Here is a 21,527-nt window from a genome sequence, read left to right on the forward strand (position 1 = left end):
TTAATATATGAAGAACCTTTGACTCACATACTGTATACGTCTATCATCTGACTGGCACTAATTATCTCACTGTCTGTACTTACTTTCCTGCTTTTCTGTGGTTGCCCAAAAACTCACGATTGTCACACTTCCTCTTCATGATGACAAGCTACTCACTGTGAATAAATGCTGACTGTAATAAAACTATTTGCATTTAAATCACACATTAATAACGCAAAATACCTTAAGTAAGCAAGTATAGCTTTCTACAGTAATGGAATATAAAATTAATTAAACCTATTACTGTCTACAAAATAACACATTCAGCACTATATCAGACTTTACATCAGCTTTCTGACCATTATAAATATACCTGAGTGAGCACTGTTGTTAGTTTCTAGGAGAATGTGCAGTTAATAACATTTCCAGGTAATTTAACCAGCGTAACTGCACATGAGGCAATTATTATAATTATAATCGTAGTAGGGGTAGGGGGCGCTATAGAGCGAAAGGGTGACTACGCCACTCTGTAACTGTCGCTAAGACGGTTATTTTATAATCACCTTTTGCTGGTTTGATTTAATATAGAATGGATACTGTGAGGGCGGCATGGTGGTGCAGTGGTTAGCACTGTTGCCTCACACCTCTGGGACCCGGGTTTGAGTCTCCGCCTGGGTCACATGTGTGTGGAGTTTGCATGTTCTCCCCATGTCGTCGTGGGGTTTCCTCCGGGTACTCCGGTTTCCCCCCACAGTCCAAAAACATGCTGAGGCTAATTGGAGTTGCTAAATTGCCCGTAGGTGTGCCTGTGTGAGTGCATGGTGTGTGAGTGTGCCCTGCGATGGGCTGGCCCCCCATCCTGGGTTGTTCCCTGCCTCGTGCCCGTTGTTTCCAGGATAGGCTCCGGACCCCCCGCGACCCAATAGGATAAGCGGTTTGGAAAATGGATGGATGGATGGATGTATACTGTGAAATGTATGCCAGTGCCCTCTGCTGACTATTTAATTGATCCGTGTTAACCCTTGAATACATGGTCATGTGACGGAATAGGGTAGGAGTAAATGCATGCTGGGAGATTCATGGAGTCAACTTGTGGTTTGTCGGCTTGTCACGGCAGGATCTGTAATAACTCCTAAGCATTTGGTCAGAAGGCGCACACGGTAATTTATATTTATTGTATTTACTTGTTGTCTTGTATTGAAAAGTGGAATTGCGGTGATGTATGAGCCGCTGTTTAGCGGTAAAATCATGGATCTTTTAGAATGTCTTGTAAGATTAAATGTAATGCAGGAATTTAATAATATGTTTATTTTATAGTTTTTCACGGTGTCTAGAAGAATAAAGACGGAATAAATTTCAACATCTGTCAGGCGTATGTTTTCTGTACCAGATGAAGAACTTTGGGAGCTGTTATATCTTCTATAGTAAAGGTAACCTTACAGTAAATGACGTCTGCTGTCATCTGACGCTATATAGAAAATGTAATTAAATAAGATTAAATTTACCTTCTGCGAGGGGCACCCTAATATAATGATATATATAATAATTATAATATAATATAATTATATAATTATAATAAATATAATATAATTATAATATAATAATACACTGCTGTCTGCCATAAAATAAATAAAAGGGGGAATTGGAATTGCATATGACTATGGAGAGAATGGTTGTCTATGGTGAAAGAGGTGTGGAAATGTTTACTAATTCACATAAGGGACAGCATAAAGGGTTGTTTAATTCAGTATCAGAGGAATTCATATATTTGTGTGATTATGATAATCACACTATTATAACTTGATAGTACATCTCTTGAATTGAACTAATTACAGTGTCATGTATAACACTGCACTTTTTAATACATTGTTTGGCAGAACAGACTGCAAAACTGTAGTCTCAATGGAAAGCTGGATGAAATTCCTAGGGTGGCGTAGTCAGCTGTCCACTGAGTCTACAGTTTTGTAGTTCGGTCTGTCGCAGTCTGGCGCAGTTGGCAGGATCATCGTCCTGAGAGCAGAGACGCGTGTTCAGTGTGAATGACTCTTCAGTTGTTTTTCTATTTTTAATTACCTTTTTATTCCTATCCATGTCTTTTTTTCCTTTTGTATGCTCATTATTTAGCCAGTACAACTGTTTTTATTGTAGTCGAAAACAACAGTGAGTGCCAGTCACTGGCAAATCCCTTGGTTCCCGGTTCCACTCCATCTGTCCTCTGGTGGTCCCCTTGAGCTGTGGACCCCTTTCCAGTGTTCTGCAGCCTGATCCTCCAGATGCACACGGAAAGCAGGGCTGCCGACTACCATGCATCTGGCATGACTTTCACGCTCTCAGACACTCACGCAAGGAATCTTCCACTATATTATTCCACTATAAGCCTAAATGTAGCTACATCAGAAGCGTTGGTGTAGTTTGCATACCCTACATACCATTTAGAACAGGGGTCACCAACATGGTGCCCACTGGCACCAGGATGCCCCCAAGGACCACCTGAGTCACCCACGGACCTGTTCTAAAAATACCACAACTCACCAGTGGGCAGCGACTAAAATTTAATTTAATCTTGTTGCTATTCTTCTTTAATCACATTTGTATTTATATAGATTTGAAAATGACAATATCCAAAAAAGCATTTAAAACGTGTTTATTCTACATGAAGTTTAGATAAGTTTAGGTAAAGTCTGTTCTGGTAGCCTTTGTATGGCTCAGTACCCGTGAAGTAGCTCTCAGTTTCAAAAAGGTTGCTGACCCTTGATATATAGTATACCCCAATCTTGGGTGATATATCCTAATCAGTAAAATAACAGTCGGCTAAATTCCGCATAGTGATCTCATTAACTGCGTGTTGTTGCTGAAATACATCACACAGACGTCGGGGGAATGTCAAATCATCAGAATATGTAAGATTTATACATTTGGTTAAGTTGAACGCATTTGCTGTTGAATGCAATTCCTATCACATTAACAATTACTGGTTGAAAAATTGCTGTTAGTGTCTTAAATCATACTGCTGTAAAAGTAAAATTTACAACAGAAATCAATATGCTTAGAATATGGGTTAAGATGGAAAATAATTTTTCCATCCCAATCCTAATCATGTTAATGCTAATTTACAGCAGTGTGGATTCTCAGAAAAAAAGGTACTCTGACATAAAGATCAGCAATACAGTGCAAATAACATTTAATTTCACATTTATACAAAAAAAGGACAGGGCATTTCGATGATAAAATCTGTAGTGAACAATAAGTCGCATCAAAACAAAACCTGGAATTCGGTCATGCTACCTTAAGGTTAAACATTACTTTGTGCAAAGTTCCTTGTTCTGAAATAAATACTTTCTGCAATAGCACATCCAACCATATTCACACAGTCTTTATCGTTATTTATTTATTCAGCCGTTTTTTTCTTACTGCCAGCATCTCATAAAAAGAGTCAGTGCTCACAGCAGCAGTGATGCTCTGTATCCACTTGTCCTTCTCCTCAGGGGTTGGCGCCGAGATGCGGTACACCACATGATTGCCCTCTACCAGGCGGCCGTCCGCCTCCGTTTTGCAGGCTTTCATCAGCTGTCTGCTGTTGTTAGGGATGTACAGTTCAAAGCAGTTAGGCTTCCTGAGATCCTTCACCTCACGGATGCTCAGATTCTCCAGCGGAATGATCACCCTGGGTTTCTTATCCGTAGTATGTTTAAAGTAGTAAAGGCAGTTGTCCATCAGGATGAACCACCGCCTTTTCCATGTTTTCACCCGACCTCCTCCCAGTTTGAAGAGCCAACCCTCTCTGTCAGGGTTGAAGAAGGCATTGTTCCCATTGTCTTCAGGAATCTTGAATGGCTCATTCTTTATGCTCTTATAAAGATTTCGGAGGAGATCATCTGGCAGGTTGCCTCCATCATTGATTCCTCGATTCATGGAGATGAACCTGTCCACACTGGGCTTGTCTCACACATTTGGATTATGAAGGCTAGTCTTTAGCATGATTATGGAAAATGAAAGTACATAGCAGGTGTCAATGTTTTGAAAGACTCCAGGATTACGTTGACAGTACCTCTGCGCAAAGGCCTCCATCATCCTGTCAATCTTTTGTGCTTCTCCTGGCAGACGGAAACTCCAGAGGAACTGCCTGAGAGCCTGCACCAGGTTGAACCCTGCGAATTCATGAAGCCCAAGAAATGTTTGGAGGACTTGGATATTGAAGTCGTCTCTCTCACCCAGGTAATCCCCAATGGCTGTTTTGTTCAGCCCCTCTCCCTTGTATAGGAGCTGGGCGATGTCCTCAGACGTGTGCCGGAGAAGATTGTTTTGTACCATGAACAAGATACCCTTCTTAGGGTCCATGTTGAATTTCTTTCTTCCCATGGCGACATGCCTATTCTTTTCTAAGATTTGGCTGCGTTTGGTGCTGGATTCAAGGCCCTCCACTTCCATGAGGGCCTCTCTCAGCGCATCCCGCAGCCTCTGGATCTCCAGCAGAAGGGCTCCTTTCCTCAGCCGGATGTCCTCAAGTTCAGAGTGCTTCTCTGGACTCAGGTCCATGGAGACTGCAGCAGACAGGAAAAGGAGATCGTCAGCGGGTGTGGAGCTCAGCAGGTTGGCCATCTCTGCCAGTTTGGTTGTTGGTTCAACTCCCATGGCAGAGTAATCGTAACATTGTTAAGCCCTTGAGCAAGTCCCTTAGACCCAAGTGCTCTGACCCCAAACTCTCATCACTTCGGACAAAAGCATATGCTGAATATATGTAATCCCAAAGGGCAGTTACAGAAGACCCCAGGACCGGAGTAACGTGGGAAGCAATTACTGATGCCTGGAAGCTTTGGGGCATGCAAATAAACTGCATCCAAAGGCAAATGGCTAATAAAAGAATGCTCTGAATGCCAGGCATTCGTCCAGCAGTGAGATCGTAGAGATAATGAATAAAGATAGAAAGTGTGAATAAAGATAAAACATTTTGATTGTATTTGCGAAGCGATGCTGGATGTGCTGAGCTCACCGGGAAGGTCATGTGGTCCGCATTCCCTCCCCATGCACACGTGATCAGCTCAATCACACCGAAATTGTCGGTTTGCTGCCCTTCAGGGAAACAATCTAAAGGGTGTTACGGGAAAAGTAATCGATGCAAGAGCCAATGATGTTCTCCTGGTGCCTACCCTTGTTTATGTTATCGTTACTGACACAAACAATGATGAACGATAATAAGCATTTATAAGCCATGATGACCGCACCATTAACGTGGAGTTGCACTAACATCTGTTTTTATAGCTAACCAGCAAGTCAACCTCTCACCCTGGTAATGCAACAGCGCCGGTTAAACAATACGTTTACACAGAGTGCTTGTGATCAGTGGCCTATACTACGAATCAGGGTTACTGGCTTATCGAGGTAACTTGACGGATTTAAGGTACCACAGTTTAAATGAACTTCATATTTGTTCATCGGGATGTCTGAATCGGTGCTGATCAGTACTACGATGCCAGTTATGCAATGTAGTTTTGATAAAACTTTTCTGTCATTTAACATAAGAGGAAAAAAATAATTATACTGTAGTCAAATTGGCTGATATAAAATCGTTTAAAACTGTGACAAATTTTGCCTTTTTTTACAGTGTATACTTCCAGTCACAAGGTAGCAGATACGGATTTCTGAAATAGCAAAGGTAAAGGTCAATGATTAATATCCCTCATCTCTTTTAAAACTATAGGTAAGATGCTGTTTTGATATCCTGTCTAGGGTTGGAGTGTAACAGTATTCACGGGAAAGGGGAATGGGATAAAGGGACAAACGGGGTTGAGGGCAAGAAGGGAACACCAGTGGACAAAGGGATATTTTTTGTATTTTCATTTTTTTTCATGTATAATACTGACACTGAACAAATAACCCGGTGCAAAAGACTTTGGGAGTGACCACAGCCAAAATAAAAAAAATCCCCAACTATCAAGTGCGACCCACAGCTAATCTCACCTAAGTGCAAAAGAAAAGGAAACCAAAAGACAAACACTCCACCTCACTCCCTGACCAAATAAACAGAGTCCAACACACACTTGCAAAACAAAATAGCTAGGGGTGCAACGGATCGCGGTTGATCCGTGATCCGTACGGATTACAACCCACGGTTCGGAACGCACGTGATCCGCGGATTAACTCGTTTTTTAAACTTTTAGATAAATAAAAAAAAAATAACCGCAGATAAAACAGTGTTTTCTGCTGATATTGCTTAAATAATAAATAATTAATTACACAGAAGTCGTGTTTACGTCAGCGGAACATGTGACTCAGTCAACAACGATGGCTAGCGGCGGAACAGAGGAACTCGAAAAGCCTCCCGCGTCATTCAAATCTTTTGTATGGGAGCATTTTGGCTTTCCTGTAAAATATAATGATGACGGAAGAAGGGTGGTGGACAAAACAGTTACATTGTGTAGACACTGTGGCACGAGAAAGCCGTATGAAAGTGGCAATACATCGAGTATGGCCACGCATCTGAAGCGACATCACCCCGGTGTGCAGACAGGATGCAAACCGAAGCAACCACAGCAACAGCTGCTCACCGCTGCATTTAAGCAGCACTTTGCACCAGAATCAGAGCGGGCTAAAGCTATTACCAAATCTATCGGGATGTTTATCGCGGCAGACATGAGGCCATACTCTGTTGTTGAAAACAAGGGTTTTAAAAACCTCCTAAAAGTGCTTGAGCCACAGTACGAAATACCCTCGCGCACACATTTCAGCATGAAGGTCATGCCTGAACTTTACGAACAGGAAAAAAGCAAAATCGTCGCAGACTTATCAGATGCATCCTCTATTTCGTTCACCACAGACGGGTGGACATCAAGGGCTACCGAAAGCTACGTGACTGTGACTGCCCATTATATAACAGCGGGATGGGAGATGCAAAGTCCGGTGCTACAGACACGCCCCCTCTATGAGACTCACACAAGCACAAATCTAGCGCAAATCCTGATAGAAGCAGTAGCTGAGTGGAAGTTAAAGAGACACAATGCATGTAGCAATATCCCAGTCACCACAGATAATGCCAGAAACCAAGTAAATGCAGTGACAGAAGCTGGACTAGGGCCACAGATATCTTGCTTTGCACATGTGATAAATTTAGCATGCCAAAGAGGAATCTCAGTTAACCAGATGGATCGCCTTCTTGGGAGGATTAGGAAGGTGGTTTCTTTTTTCCACAGAAGTACAACAGCAGCTCATGTCCTTAAAACAAAGCAAGAAATGCTACAGCTACCAGCCCACAAGCTCATACACGACGTCACTACAAGATGGAATTCCACATATGACATGTTGGAGCGCTATCTTGAGCAGCAGGCAGCAGTATACTCTGCACTGACAGAAAAGACACTGAAAAAAAATATCAGAGACATTGTCACCTTGTCTGATGATGATGTGAAAGTAGCAGAGGAGGTCCTTCAGCTCCTCAAACCTCTCAAAACAGTCACAACCCTATTGAGTACTGAAAATGCACCATCTGTGTCCATGATCCTACCTCTGAAAACCAGAATTATACAATCCATGTGTGCAAATGAGGAAGACACCAGCATTACCAGAGATGTTAAGGCTGCCATAAGAGGGGACCTGATTTCCAGATACACCAACCCCCCTGAAATACAAGATTATCTTCACAGATCTACTGCACTTGATCCAAGGTTCAAGTCCTTGACTCACATAGAACCAGCCCTACGCGAGAAGACATACACTGATCTCACAACTGAGATTGTGGCTACTGAAGAGGTAAAAAATAATACAGTTATTCATATTATTTAATATTAATATAATTAAGTTATAAAATATTTTAACTATTATTTATGTGAATATTTGATCTTAATTTTGAAAATTACCAGCATATGTTATTGATTGCCTATGAAATATATAACAAGAAATATAGTTAAATAACTCAGTAATTTTTTCTGCAGGGTCAAGCCACAGAGCCAACACCCTCTGAAGAAGACACAGGGCCAAATGCATCTCCTCCACAAAAGAAGTCTGCCATAGAAGAGCTTTTTGGGGATACATTTGTGAAAGAGTCAGACACAGAGAAAACTTTTTACAACACAATCAAAGAGGAGGTAGCGTCATACAGGGCAGCAAGCAGTTTGCCAGTGGATGGTGGTAATCCGCTGGCGTGGTGGAAACACAATGAGTGTAAATACCCTCACATTGCAAAAATGGCAAGACACTACCTTGCTGTGCCTGGCACTTCAGTTCCTAGTGAGAGGGTATTCTCCACAGCAGGTGACATAGTGACAGCTAAGAGGTCTACTCTCTCCCCAGAGAATGTAGACATCCTCATCTTTTTGAAAAAAAATTTGTCATTATAAGGTTTGGCCTGTTTTCAGTTCTCAGGTTGTTTTTCAATTGTTGCATTGAAGTATTCAAGTATTGAGAATTTTATTTAAAAATTGTATTTATTCAGCTTTTTCAGTTATTTCTTGGTTTTATTTTTGTAATTTATTTTAGTTATTTTTGATAAAACCAAAAGTTCCTTGCCATACTGTTCTTGTAATAAATGAGAAGCAAATTACATTTGACTTCTCCCCTTTTTGCTGATCCGAAAATTGATCCGATCCGTGACTCAAAATCCGTGATATGATCCGAACCGTTAGTTTTGTGATCCGTTGCACCACTAAAAATAGCAGTCACTCCCTATGCAGCAATACAATCACACATACATAACATACACACAAGTCAAAGCAACAAGGGGGCTAGTGAAGACGTAAACCAAAGAAAACCAAGCGGGGAGACAGCAAGCCAAACTGAGGTCGCGGGGGGGACCGGAGCCTGTCCTTGGAACAACAGGCGTAGGCAGGAACCAACCCTGGGCAGGAGTCAACACTCTGCAGGGCGCAAACACTCACAACTCAGATTTGCCAATTAACCTACCCTGCGCACTTTTGGACTGTGGGAGGAAACCGGAGCCCCTGCTGGAAGTCTTTCCCCATTCACCAGATTATATTGCCAGAAGACTGAAAATTAGATATCAAATACTAGAGTGACATAAAAACAAAAAACAAGCTTGCTTGTAATGAGACGCAAAACAGAAGATTATCTCTTTTTATATTTTGAGAAAACATTTTAATATTTATCCAACCGGTCAAATGGTTTAATACTTCATACAGCAGCATTTCTAAACTCATTCCTCAGCCCACCAGACAGCTCCACGTTTTTGCTCTGTCCCAGATCCCTGCATGCATGAACCAAACAGTCACCTTTTACTGCTGTGCTGAGAGCTTGGACAGAGCAAAACTGTGGATCTTTGCAGTGGGGTCCAAGGACTGGGTTGAGAAACCCTGGCATAGAGGAGACTGCAGTGAGAGCCAAGAAAAAAAGAGATTAGAGAGGAAGGTAAAATGCTTCCATTAGCATGGCAAATAAGCTGCAAGTACAGACCCTGTGCTTCCATTACAAACAAAAAGCCTGTATGACCCTCCTAAACACACAAGTCAGATTAACTTAACCAGGGGAAATAAGCATTAAACTTGGCAAAGACTAGACTATGAAAAGGGAAGGTGAACATCATACTTACACGAACTTCTGCTAAAGCAAATGGAAAAACCCCTTTTAACTGAATCAAGTTACTTTAAAAAATTAATAATTCAAAAATAAATCAATAAAAATTAAGAAAAACACAATCATGCTTTGAACTAATACTGCAGTCAGTCCTAAATGTTCCCATGACATTCTTTTCGTCACGACGCACACTCGGTACATACTGGTTAAAAACCATTTATAATCCTTCATGTATCAGTCTATGATGGAGCACCCCAACCTGGGCCGCCCATCCAACATGGCAGATTTCTGCCCCCTGGCCCCGGAGACTAGCAGACTAACCTCAGGAAACAGGGAACCAGGGGGACATGGGCCGCTGACTGTATGGGCGACCAGAATGAGGTGAAGCAGAAGGTAGACTCCACAGCAGAGGACCGAGGAATGTAGAGCAAAACCAGGGAACCTGAAGTGGCAAGAACACAAACCAGGACAGACATATAAAACCCAAGCAAACGCATCAGTGGCACAGCCCACCAGCTTGTGAAAGATGGCTACCTGGCATCATGAATCCCTTAATCAAAAACCTTTGTGATGGCAACTTTGCCACCCAGGACTGATCCCTTCTAAAGACCTCAAGTTTCAATGCAAGGTTTCCGAAATGTTTTGAAACATTAGTCCATGTGACTGCTGTGGTATTGTTCCAGGCAGGGAAAACAACTTAGGAGAAAATTTCCGTGCATGTTGGGTGTTTGTGGTACTGTTGGGCTGAGGGGGTAATTGAGTGACTATTAACCTTTGAAATCCAATTATATTATTTAAACAGGTTAGTAGTTAGACAGTGTGATTTAGATGAGGATAAGGATGTTTTATTGTCATTACAAAACGTGTTCTACATGAAGGGAACAAAATGAGGCACTCAGATCCGGTGTATTAGCAATAATAAAATAGAAATAAAATCGAAAGAACAATACAATGAATAATATGGTAACAATTAAAATAAAATATAATAAAGACATTAAGATAGATTCCATTAGGAGAATTTAACCATGGATGTAAAGTGAGCAGGTGTGAGTGTAGCAGAGATTACTGAGGTCTGTGTGTAATAAAGTATATGTGACACTGGCTGAGGAAGCAGCAACGTGTGTGTGTGCAAAGTCACAGTAATAACCTGCAGCACTGAAGGATCTATTGCAGCGAAGCCCTGACATGTAACACTGGTGATGAATAGCAGTGTTAGATATAGGTATAGTGAGGTACTTATAATTATAGTAGGTGTAGGATCAAGGCCTGGATTAGATTTAGTTAGAAACATACAGGGCAAATCTAGATAACACATACACACACAGATTACATATAATTATAAATTTAGGGGCAGTGTGTAGCTCAGTGTGCTAAGCCTGTGATCAGAAAATAGCCCACTTTAGCCCAGCCTGGGCACATCTGTGGGTCCTTCAGCAAGGCCTGCTGATTCTCCACAGCTATATATATTCAGCACTGACCTTTTTCCATTCAGTGGTTGTTAAAATAACTTTGTGTAGCCTAGTAATGGTGTAGTGTAATATTCTTTGGTTTGTAATATAAGGGATTAAATAATATCTTCTAAGTGAGATACAGGCCCTCCACATTTTCAGTGAAAGGAGGCCAGACAGCATGAAAGCTCTTCCTACATTTGCCTCTGCTGTATCTCAGATTTTCAAAAGGTAACATAGAAAACACATCCTTAACCTATTGTCTGAAGGCAGGGGGTCTGGAGGACTTCCACTGTGTGAGAGGAGAAGGCTGTGGCTCTGGCCTGTGAGGCGGTGTATTGTTTTTCTGCGGGGAGATGTGAGCATCGGGTGAGACTCGACTCAAATGCAGCCACTTTGAGACAGACGTGGACTTTAAGGAAACACAGACTACACATGGAACAGCAATGACTGAGCTGGGGAACGCAGTGAGGGCAGACATATTTATACACAGCACACTAATCAGCGACAAAACAGGTGTACAGGGTTAGGATGGAGAACTATAATGGGATACAGGAGAATTAGGAAGGTTACAAAGGGCCAGCAGCGACCCCTGCTGGCATGAGTGGGAGGAGACATGAAAAAATAAGAGATTACAGATCATGACAGGAGCACCAAGCACAGCAACAGTGGGGTCATGCTCAATTATCACACCACATATATGAGAAAACATTATGAAAAACTGTTCCCAAAAATTGTTCAAACATCAGCATGACCGAAACATACGACTGGTTGTACCTAGGCTACACTGGCACTGACAGCAGAGTGTAACAAATTACCAGCTACGACATATATCTGATGATTCAGAAGAAAGACAAGTTGAAGAAACAAAGTGGTTAATTGACTATTGTATAATAATCAAATCACTTCATAATCATGTAATACATAATATGTCACGATGGGAAGAGGGACAATCCAAGGGCAGCCTTGTGGGTTTTATTGCTGAACCAAAAGACATGAATAGAACCCAAGAGGAGGAGGAGAGCACAAATAGGAGGGAGGGAGGAAGGAATAAGCAGGAGGAGTCGGGGAGAACCTACTAACACGGGGAGCAGAGAGGGGTCCTCCTCCTTTTTGGGTAAAACTAATTGCTTGTGACATGGTAAGAGGCAACTTCTTTCTTGAGAGAATTTCTTTAAAGGGCAAGACAACCAAAGCTGTTAATCCAACAGGAAAAAATAGCCTTTGTAGAATTCTATGTGAAGACCCTCTGGGCCAGGCGCCCTGCCGCTCTGCATTGTTTTCTTTGCATGTACAACTTTGTACTCCATAATTTTAATATTTTATCACGAAGCCTGAAGAGCAATATGAACTATATCTTGCTTTAAGTAAATTGTCTCATCCATTATTAGATTTAAACACAGTCATAATCCACAGCAAACTGCACTTACAGCCTTCATCCTGCTCTTCAGTCTTTGACGTGCTGCATCTAAATGGGGACTCGTCAAAAAGCCAAGTGGAGCTGTCATGAATGAAGGCCTTGTTCAAGCTTCCCCAGCCTGACAGCAGGTTAGTCTCTCATTTGACTAAAGTATATTTAATTTCTACAGAACTTTGCAGGCTCATCTAGGATAGAGAATTTCTGCTGCTGAGCGCATTAGAAGAGATTCTCAGAGGGAGATACGAGTCCTAGGTGCCTGCTGGGTACATATTCAAGACAGAGTTAGGACCGACTTCAATAATTCTGCACTGTCTCCCAGATTACGGGAAAAAATTGTATTTTACTGAAAATTTCATTTATGGAATTTTACCTTAGACTTGGTCAACAGCCATGTGGATAAATTTCAGAACTACAGACGGTCTGTGGGTTGGGGGGGACAGGCAGGTTGGCCAGTGGGGGCACACGGAATGCTCCTGGGGGTGTGGTGGGTGTGCTTATATGATTTACAGGAGCCGAGGCTAACAAAGGCACTAAACAGCACAAACAGCCTCATGTACGAAGTTTTACATGAAAAGGGGCCATGGGCTTGTTGGCACTATGTTTCTTAGCACTCTGACTAATACAGCCAACTGGACCATCTACCTCTTCAAAAAACATCCATGCAGAGTTTCCTGCCTGTTTCTGACAGCTTTCACTGTTTTTCTTTTTTGCTCCAGTATCTTGACCTTTACAATCTGGAGGATTGCTACCCTCCAACTAGCTGTTTTGGGTCAAAATGGCCCCATCTGTGTTAATTTGCATCATTAATTACAGCATAAATCGATACATTCCAGATGAATTTTTAAGGTAATTTCAACAAAAGCCTGTAAAAGTGTTAGTTCTGTTAGGCAGAACTGAAAATATGATGTTAAATGTATCACAGTGCAATTGTATTAAAAATAAATCAATGACTTTGCATGACTATTTTTGCACGACAGATTTAAATTTCATGTTTATAGTTCAATTTTATGTTATATAAACAAAATAATTTTTAATACAGTGCATTTTTTTATTAATTCAACAGCACCCATGTTCAATCCACTTAAGTTTGGAAGGTGTATTGGAAGGTAACGCAGATATTTCTTAAGTGGGCATCCAGAGATATCGTCCCCCCTCCAAGCACCCCTTTTCTCCACTAGTTCTGTATGGAGCTCGACAGGAGGAATGGAGAGGTAGAGAAAGGGGTTAGTCTCACACATAATGTAATGCAAAATAAAGAGTAAATACAAGTGCCATGAAGCAGAATTGAGCTCCAGCAGGCCTCGACTTACAGTAAAGGAATTGTAAGGCAGACATGCTAACAAAACAGCTTTACATTCCCAATTCCAAACCATTAATGGGCAACCTTAGAGTGACAACGGCTAAAAAAAACCTTAGCTATAAGCAGGAATGAAACGTTGTGAAAAGCCAAGACTCCACATGAACATGTTCTCCCCTTGCAGAGTCAGATCACGCATTTGAAGTGTTCCCAAGTGTTTGTGTGTTTTAGGTTCCTGTTAGTGAGGGGTCCTTTGCCGTTCTGTCTGACATCCAACAGAAAGTCCACTGTGTCTCTGCAACTTAAGCTGAGTCAGTGTAAGTGTGTGGCTCAGTAGCTCAAGTATTTGGGCTTGTAATCCAAAGTTTGCTGGTTTAAATCCAGCTTCAGATGGATAACTGTATGTTTATGGGCCATTGAGTTATGAAAAATAATCAATGTAGTGAATCACTATATTCTCAAATTACTTGTACTTTTATGAACAACACCGTTTATTAAACAAACAAATCTACATTGGCAGAATGAAGAATTAAAAATGAAAATAAACTATCATTTAAGAAACTGTGGAAAACTGAATATACAATATTTGTAAATTGAAGGAAGAGTCCATTAACTTAAAACCGTTTTTTGGTGGATTCTTTTTTTTTACAGTGTATGACGCGCTTGAATTCACTGAGCTCAAGTGTATGTGAAAATTAATATATTTACATCTAGTATGTTTCATGGCTTCACTGTATTTCCCTCTGCAATGATCAGTTTCATCTAACTGGTGATGTTAAAGGCAGAGCTGAAATTTAGTTTAGTCATGACCTCAAAATTTAATTGAGTAGGTATTCTGTACAACCAGACGGAACTGCTGGTTGGGCTGGTCATCACCTGCTTTTTCTAAGTGAGGTCAAAATGTAAAGTTTCAAATTGCACAATATATATTAATCTGTTTTTAATGTTTTTACAAAATATTTTTATGTGTTTGCATCTTATATTTTGTATAATGGGCTTGTACATTTGATTCTTCCTTGATTTCGGTGTAATGAAGTGTAACTAGTGAAAAAGAGAGAAGCTTTTGGGAAGCATTATTGAGCTGATTGTCCAGAGTCACTTGGGTGATAATTAAGGTCAATATAAATCACCTATTACCCACTGTAACCCTTTGTATTCCCCCCGCACACTCTGTTAACAAAATAAGAGGGTTGAAGTTAAATCAGGTTAAAAAGGTAAATTTGATCCTCCGCCTATCGCGGAAGATGCGTTCCAGACCCTTCAGCGATAGGTGAAAATCCACGATACAGAAGTTTTTTTGAAGTTTAAGCCTTAAAATACCCCTCCCACATGCTTTAAACATATGTAAACTCATTAAAACAACACATATATCTGTATGTCGGGCTAAGGATATGAGTGACATAATAATAATAATAAAAATGAAATAATAATATGTAATATATATATATACACACACACAACTTTCTCTCTATATATGTAATGGAATATATAAAAATAAAAACATATATGGCTCTTACATATTCTTTTCATACTTCTTCATGTAGCATACTGTTGATTCATTCAAGCCATAATGGCGAACGCCGTCCGCATAACGCTTTCCTTCCCGAAGCACATCCAGAAGTTTTACCTTCTCCTGAATGGTCAACGTCTTCCATCGTAGGGCTTAGAACAAAACGAAAACAATCGGACCACAAACAATGTACGGGAAACGCAGAGAATCGTGAGGCGTCGGAGAAAAATCTGTGATTTAGTGGGGGAATCGCTGTAATTTGAAATCTGCCAATCCTGGTTTTCAGCACCATGGACAGAAACCTGTCGTTTATAGGGACCTATTATGCCCATTTTCACTGTTCATAATTGGATTTTTATGGTCTGCTAGAATAGATTCACCCTTTTAATAGATGATATCCTAGAATCCAATATATTATTACAGGGCTGTTTTCATTTGATATTAACCAAACGTGATATTTTTATTTTTACTTTTGATATCTCATCCTTTTCCCCTTATCTGATAAGAGCCGCTGTCCGCTGAGACAAGCTGGTGTGTTTTTACTGCTCATTGAAAAGTGGGTGGTGCGGACTTTGTGTATTACATCACACTCTGAGACAGTCACTGACTGGTGGGCTCTGAGGGGGCGGTGTGACCTGAAAATCATCTATCAATCAACCCAGGATGGGGGGACAGGCAAGTGTAAGGCAACAGTGCTAACCACTGCACCGCTCCTGAAAATCATGAACCATTTTAAATGTTGAAGTTTTTTTGAAATATTTATTAAATTTAAATATTTATTAAATCAAAACATTGAGCAGTATACATGATATAGCGACTCATTAATGAATAAACAATATAATAAGATTCAATTTTGCTTTCACTACTTAAAGCGCCAGAACAACGCATTTGAAAAAATCAACAGCTATATCTCTTACCAGAAATCAGGAACAGGTTAAGAAAATCCACAGACTTCGTCGCGAGCAGTTTAATATACGAACTATTTCCTTCTACCCAACTCCACACACCAATAATATCACTGCGCAGCAGATATCGCCAGGGAGCTCGCGCTCGTGTCTAATGCGCAGTGATACGAGTAGTGTACTTCGATAGAAGCCCGACATTTCTACGACTGATATTTCCAAATCTGAACAACTCCCAGCACAACTTTGATGGATAGATAGCATTAAGGCCCCTCTAAAATATCTTTTTATAGTTTTGGGGTGAACCTCCCATTTAAACGAAGTACATCGTGGTGCTCATGAATTTGAAAGCCTAGATGCCTCACCTCGCTTTTCCACAACGTGTCAGCAGCGCCACCATCTTGGAGCGGTAATTAGGCATAAACAAGCAACATGTCAGGGTGTAGATGGAAAGATCTTTTGGCCATAACTTCTTTACTAATTAACGCATTTATATCTTACAATTATGTAGAATAAATAAAAAAGCCCACCACTACAATATGATTAGTATCGACATTTCGGTAGACTCCTATGTTGTAATAAAACTGTATGGTCCTCTGGGAGTTGGGCAGTAGAAAGGAAATGTAAAGTATCAATAAGAAATACTATTAATGAAGTAGCCGCCCTATCCTTTTACTTTGTATGGAGTGTGCATACAAGACACAACTAATGCAGTTGTACTGTTATGTATATAATTTAAAAGGTATACTTGCCAGCAAAAGATTGAGTTAATAAAATTAAATGAAAAGTATTAAGACCCCTTGTCATTCATAGTATTATATACTTCTTAATTTTACAAAGACTTTTTTCCTATCATATTTTTAAGTTTTTGAAGTTGATAATCTGGAAAACTGCTGCCTGGGATCAACTATCCATTCTTGACTCTTGGAATAGGAATTGAAGTCGAATAAAACAGCCTTACAGCACCCTCTTGTGACATACAGTAATATGGAAAACAGAACAATTACTAACTGAACGCAACATCCCCCCTTTACTTATGTATTCTTCTTCCTGCAGCAGCACTGTAATCTATAAAAGACACGCCTTACCTGAAACATTTATTCCTATAAGGTCACTACACCCCAGAAAAAACAATAATGTAAGTTCAACAAAAAACATTGTGCTTGTGCCTTCCTGTAAGTGCACAACCTTTTCACTATGAACTGCCTGTTTTGCTTCCAACAGAAATCAATTACAATTAGAAATGTTCCATTCACTGAGGACCACAGTAAGAGGATCTATGAACAACTGTTATATATTTTACACTGAATCTATCTTTTCCTTTAAGGTATCTCTTTCTAACCAGAAAATCACGGTCAGAACATGCATTTCATTTCTTTGTTTAATTCTGTGAAGTTCCATAGTCCTTGAGCCGATGATGGTTTGTGTGCCCTGGCTGCACAGCTTCCAGTTCCTTAGGCCATTCCAAGCTCAACTGTTCTTTCAGGACCAGTCTTTGGCAGGGCTGGAAATTTGGGAAGTCCACTGGGTACTGAGGCCAAATGGGCAGCATGCCATGCTTTCCCGTCAGCCAGGATGGGTCTCGATGGGTGCAGAGAATTTCTGATGCCCTTTTTGCACATGCGCTGGTTTCCACAGCCGCACTCTGTGCCCTTCTCTGAATGAGGGAGTGCGAGCTCCCTGTCTTGCATCACAGTACTGTTTCATGTGAGATTGGCAAAGAGACACCCAGCAATGCACTTTATTATCATGTCACTTAATTATCACTTATGCCCCTTCAGTATCAGGCCAAGTACAAACACTACACAAGCAGAGTATTCTGTGGGGAAAGATTAATGTCCTCAACTGCTGAGAGCAGCGTGCTGGTGATGCTCTGTGCTCATTACATCTGTGAGTTCATTACTCTCTGTAGTGCTTTTCAATGCTGCATTGAGCAGTTGCCAGGATGTTATGCTGCCTCTGAGGATAACTGTTTGTTTTGAAGTAGAATAATTCTGAATAATTCAGAAGATGGATACAGATTTTCTCTTATTAAACAAGACACTGGCTCACTCATAATTGTCCAATAAGAGATAAGGAGCATTCCTATTGAACAATCATGACTTCTAGCTTAAGTTAACTCCGCTAACTGAGAAATCCTGCTTAGTGGAACACCTCCCAGGTCAGAAGAGAACAACTACAACAACCAAGAGTCACTACCTGGCTTCTGGTTATTGTGCATTAGCTCACAGCTCAGACTGGGAGTCATTTCATAATGAATCGACTCCTCAAGTCCAAGCCTTGCAGTGGACTGCAAAGCATCCAGGGACACTGCGCAGCACGTTAAAGGACAGCTCTTATGGAGTGACCACTAAACGTAAAAGTGGAAAAATAAATCATTTAAAAAATGTTAAATGAATAGTTAAGGAAGATGTAGCATTTGATTATGTCCATGCATTTTATAATCTATTCAGTACAGGATCATAGGGGAGTCACAATAGGACATACTGTAAGGAAGGGGAATATTCTGCCAAGAAGGTCAGTGCATCATAGGACTCACTGACAGACACAGACACACACAGGCACAAGGAAACAAGCAGCAGAACATGCATATTACATGCAGAGCCAACAAGCCTGTAGGACCTAAGAACAAACTTAGATTTGGGTTTAAAGTGTTCTATCTCGGATTTTCTTGCTGTTGGTACTACAGCCAGACACACAACAGTCTGTAGTCATGATCCTCGTTCCCCAGTAAAATACTCTTATTTTCTTTCATGCGTACTTTGACAAAGACATCAGCTTAATACAATGCACAAGGCTCACAAGTTGAAACTTCAAGAATAGGCACAGACCATGACATCACCTTAAAACCAGCTTGGAAGGTGATGAAATTGTAACCTGGCTGTCTTCATCGCCTGATTTAATCCCCATCATTAACTATGGGGCCTTAATGTAGCATAAGATTAACCACGATCACAAACATTACACTTCTCAGAGCGGCGTCTAGGAGGTTGTCCTAGTTGCTTGTGTGTGTGTGTGTGTCTGTGTGAACTGATACCAGGCTCATGATGGTCATTGACAAGAAAGGGCATTAAACTTGGCAAAAGGGACCGCAAAGAATGGCAGATTGTTATTCTTTATATAAATTCAATAACTAACTAAGTCTTCTTTTATTATTGCTTCTCTTAATAGAAAAGAGAGAAAAATCCATCAGTTTCTTTTGTTTTCATTTGTAACTAATTTTCTCTAAAAAAGAATTTACTTTTAGCAAGACAAAACTTCTGAATTCATTTTCTCAGTCTGTCAGTTTGCACGCACACACACACACACACACACACACACACAGTCAAATGCATTCATAAATGTATATATATAGTCAGGAGTGGTACTTTCACCACGATATGTCACCCATGTGCACTGTCTTCGAGTAGTGAACCAGTTTTCAATACAATGGTTAAAAAGGCTGTTACGATCCTCAGTCTAGGGTTGAGGACCGCCAGAAAGGTAAAGGGAAAGGAGAGGGGAAAACGAGACAACCAGGGTATGGGAAAAGGGAACACGGGACACAAAGGGATCTATTTTTGTATTTTTTTATGTTTATTCACAAAGACTTTCACACACAATAGGGCAACAGACTTCGGGAGTGACACCGCCAAAACAATAAACAAAACACCACTAACGAACACGTCCCAAACTAAGCTAACTCTAAACGAAAAGAAAAATGACACAGACTAATCCTAACTCCCTAACCAAAACACAGAATAAGCAACACGTACGCAAAACAAAACAGCCGTCACTCCCTACGCACTTAACAGAAACCAACATACAGAACACCAAAGCCGAAACACAGTATCCGAGGGGCGAAGCAAGAGAGGAGTCAGGAGGAAGGCAATAGATCACAAACCAGAAAGCAGTCAAAACCAAAGGCAAAGGTACAGAGGGATAAGGCAAGAGACGAAAACCAGAAAACCAAAACTGTCATACACGATCAATCAAAAGAACACAAGCAACCCAATAACGCAAAAACCAACTGTGAGCAGAGCTGCCGCTACTCTCCCGCCACGGCCTTTTAAATCATAAATGCGGAAGTAGCGTATAGCTCGGGGCGTGGCCAGGTCCGGGAGGCGGAGACGAAGGCAGCCGGACAACGATCAGGACAATCCCCCCCCCAAACCTTACGGCACGTAACAAGGCTCAAACCTTCAGTGCCTCGTTGTGCCATCTCTACCAGTGTTTTTTTCAACAGGGAAAATACAACTTGTATGCTGGCCTTAGAAGCACAACTTAAAAGAATAGCTGCCATGCTTCTGCCTAGCATGGCAGAGGGAGTAAAATGGTATGGGACTGCATTGGTGCTGGTAAGGTGGGTGATTTACACAGAGTACAAGGTGCAATGAACCAGCAAGGTTACCGCTCTGTTTTACAACTCATGCCACCCCCTGTGGTCAGCACTTCTATCAAGCAGCAAGGCTGATTCAAAGCACACTGGTGAAAGATGAGGAATCCAGAGAACTGTCCTGCTTGACTGGCCTACAGAATCATCACATCTCCAGCCTATCAAGCTCATGTGAGACCAGCTTCACCGTGAGGTCAGAGAAAATACCAAGCCAGTCCCACCTCTGGGAATAGCAGGATTGAAATTTCCCCTAATATTGTCATAAACGGACAGCTCTAATGGCAAAGGACTGCAAAGCTGTAATTGCTGCAAATATAGTTTTCATACAGTTTGATTAATTGAAAATGAAGATGAAACTTATTGCAATATTTATTATATCACAAAGCAGAAGGCAGCAGGGAAAAGTAAAAAAAGAATCACCCCAGATGGGACTTAAAACCACAATATCCAGCTCAGAAAGTCAGGGCCGTGGGCGTTTGGCCAGTGGGGCAACCGGCAGACCTGAGCTTATGACCGGGACACTTGACTCACAATGGAAGCTCAGCAAATTATAAGCAAGCCTGCAAAAGTGACATGAATGGATCTGTGTAATCTATGGTAAAATGCATCTTGGGGCCGAGACACTAACACTCACAGTCCATGAGAAGATGACATCCATCACTGGATCTCACTCAAATGCGCTCATCGAGTTTCCGCTATGCCTTTGGCATTTAATGTTTGTACTTAGCTATAGAGTGGCAGGAACACAAATGAATGGGAAGTTTATTTGCATTACAGCAATACGTCACACATGACTATGTAAGGGAATAGATGAAACCCTGCATACATCACTATACTAGTGCAATTCAGTACAAAGTGCACTGACATGATTCATATGATTTCTGGTTTGTTTGGAAAATTTAGGTCCACCATAAGCTATGTGTTTTATTTATGATGCACATTGATGAAACTATTTGGCTGACACAATATCAAACTTATTTTATAATTGTGACGCCCGCTCCGTCCGCTCCTCGTGTGTGCCACGCCCCCTAATTACCCACGTGTGATTTCCTGATCGTGCCCAGTCGTGTCTTGTTT

The 21,527-nt window shown here is 41.0% G+C and overlaps 1 protein-coding gene across 2 annotated transcripts in view; it reads left to right on the top strand.

Annotated features, from left to right (window-relative positions):
* LOC125722514 (uncharacterized) overlaps positions 1 to 21,527 on the top strand; it is a 152,499-nt gene that overhangs the window by 84,908 nt on the left and 46,064 nt on the right. The window lies entirely within an intron of this gene.

The sequence above is a fragment of the Brienomyrus brachyistius genome, unplaced genomic scaffold (genome assembly GCF_023856365.1).
Source record: "Brienomyrus brachyistius isolate T26 unplaced genomic scaffold, BBRACH_0.4 scaffold39, whole genome shotgun sequence".
In the NCBI taxonomy this organism is placed as follows: domain Eukaryota; kingdom Metazoa; phylum Chordata; class Actinopteri; order Osteoglossiformes; family Mormyridae; genus Brienomyrus; species Brienomyrus brachyistius.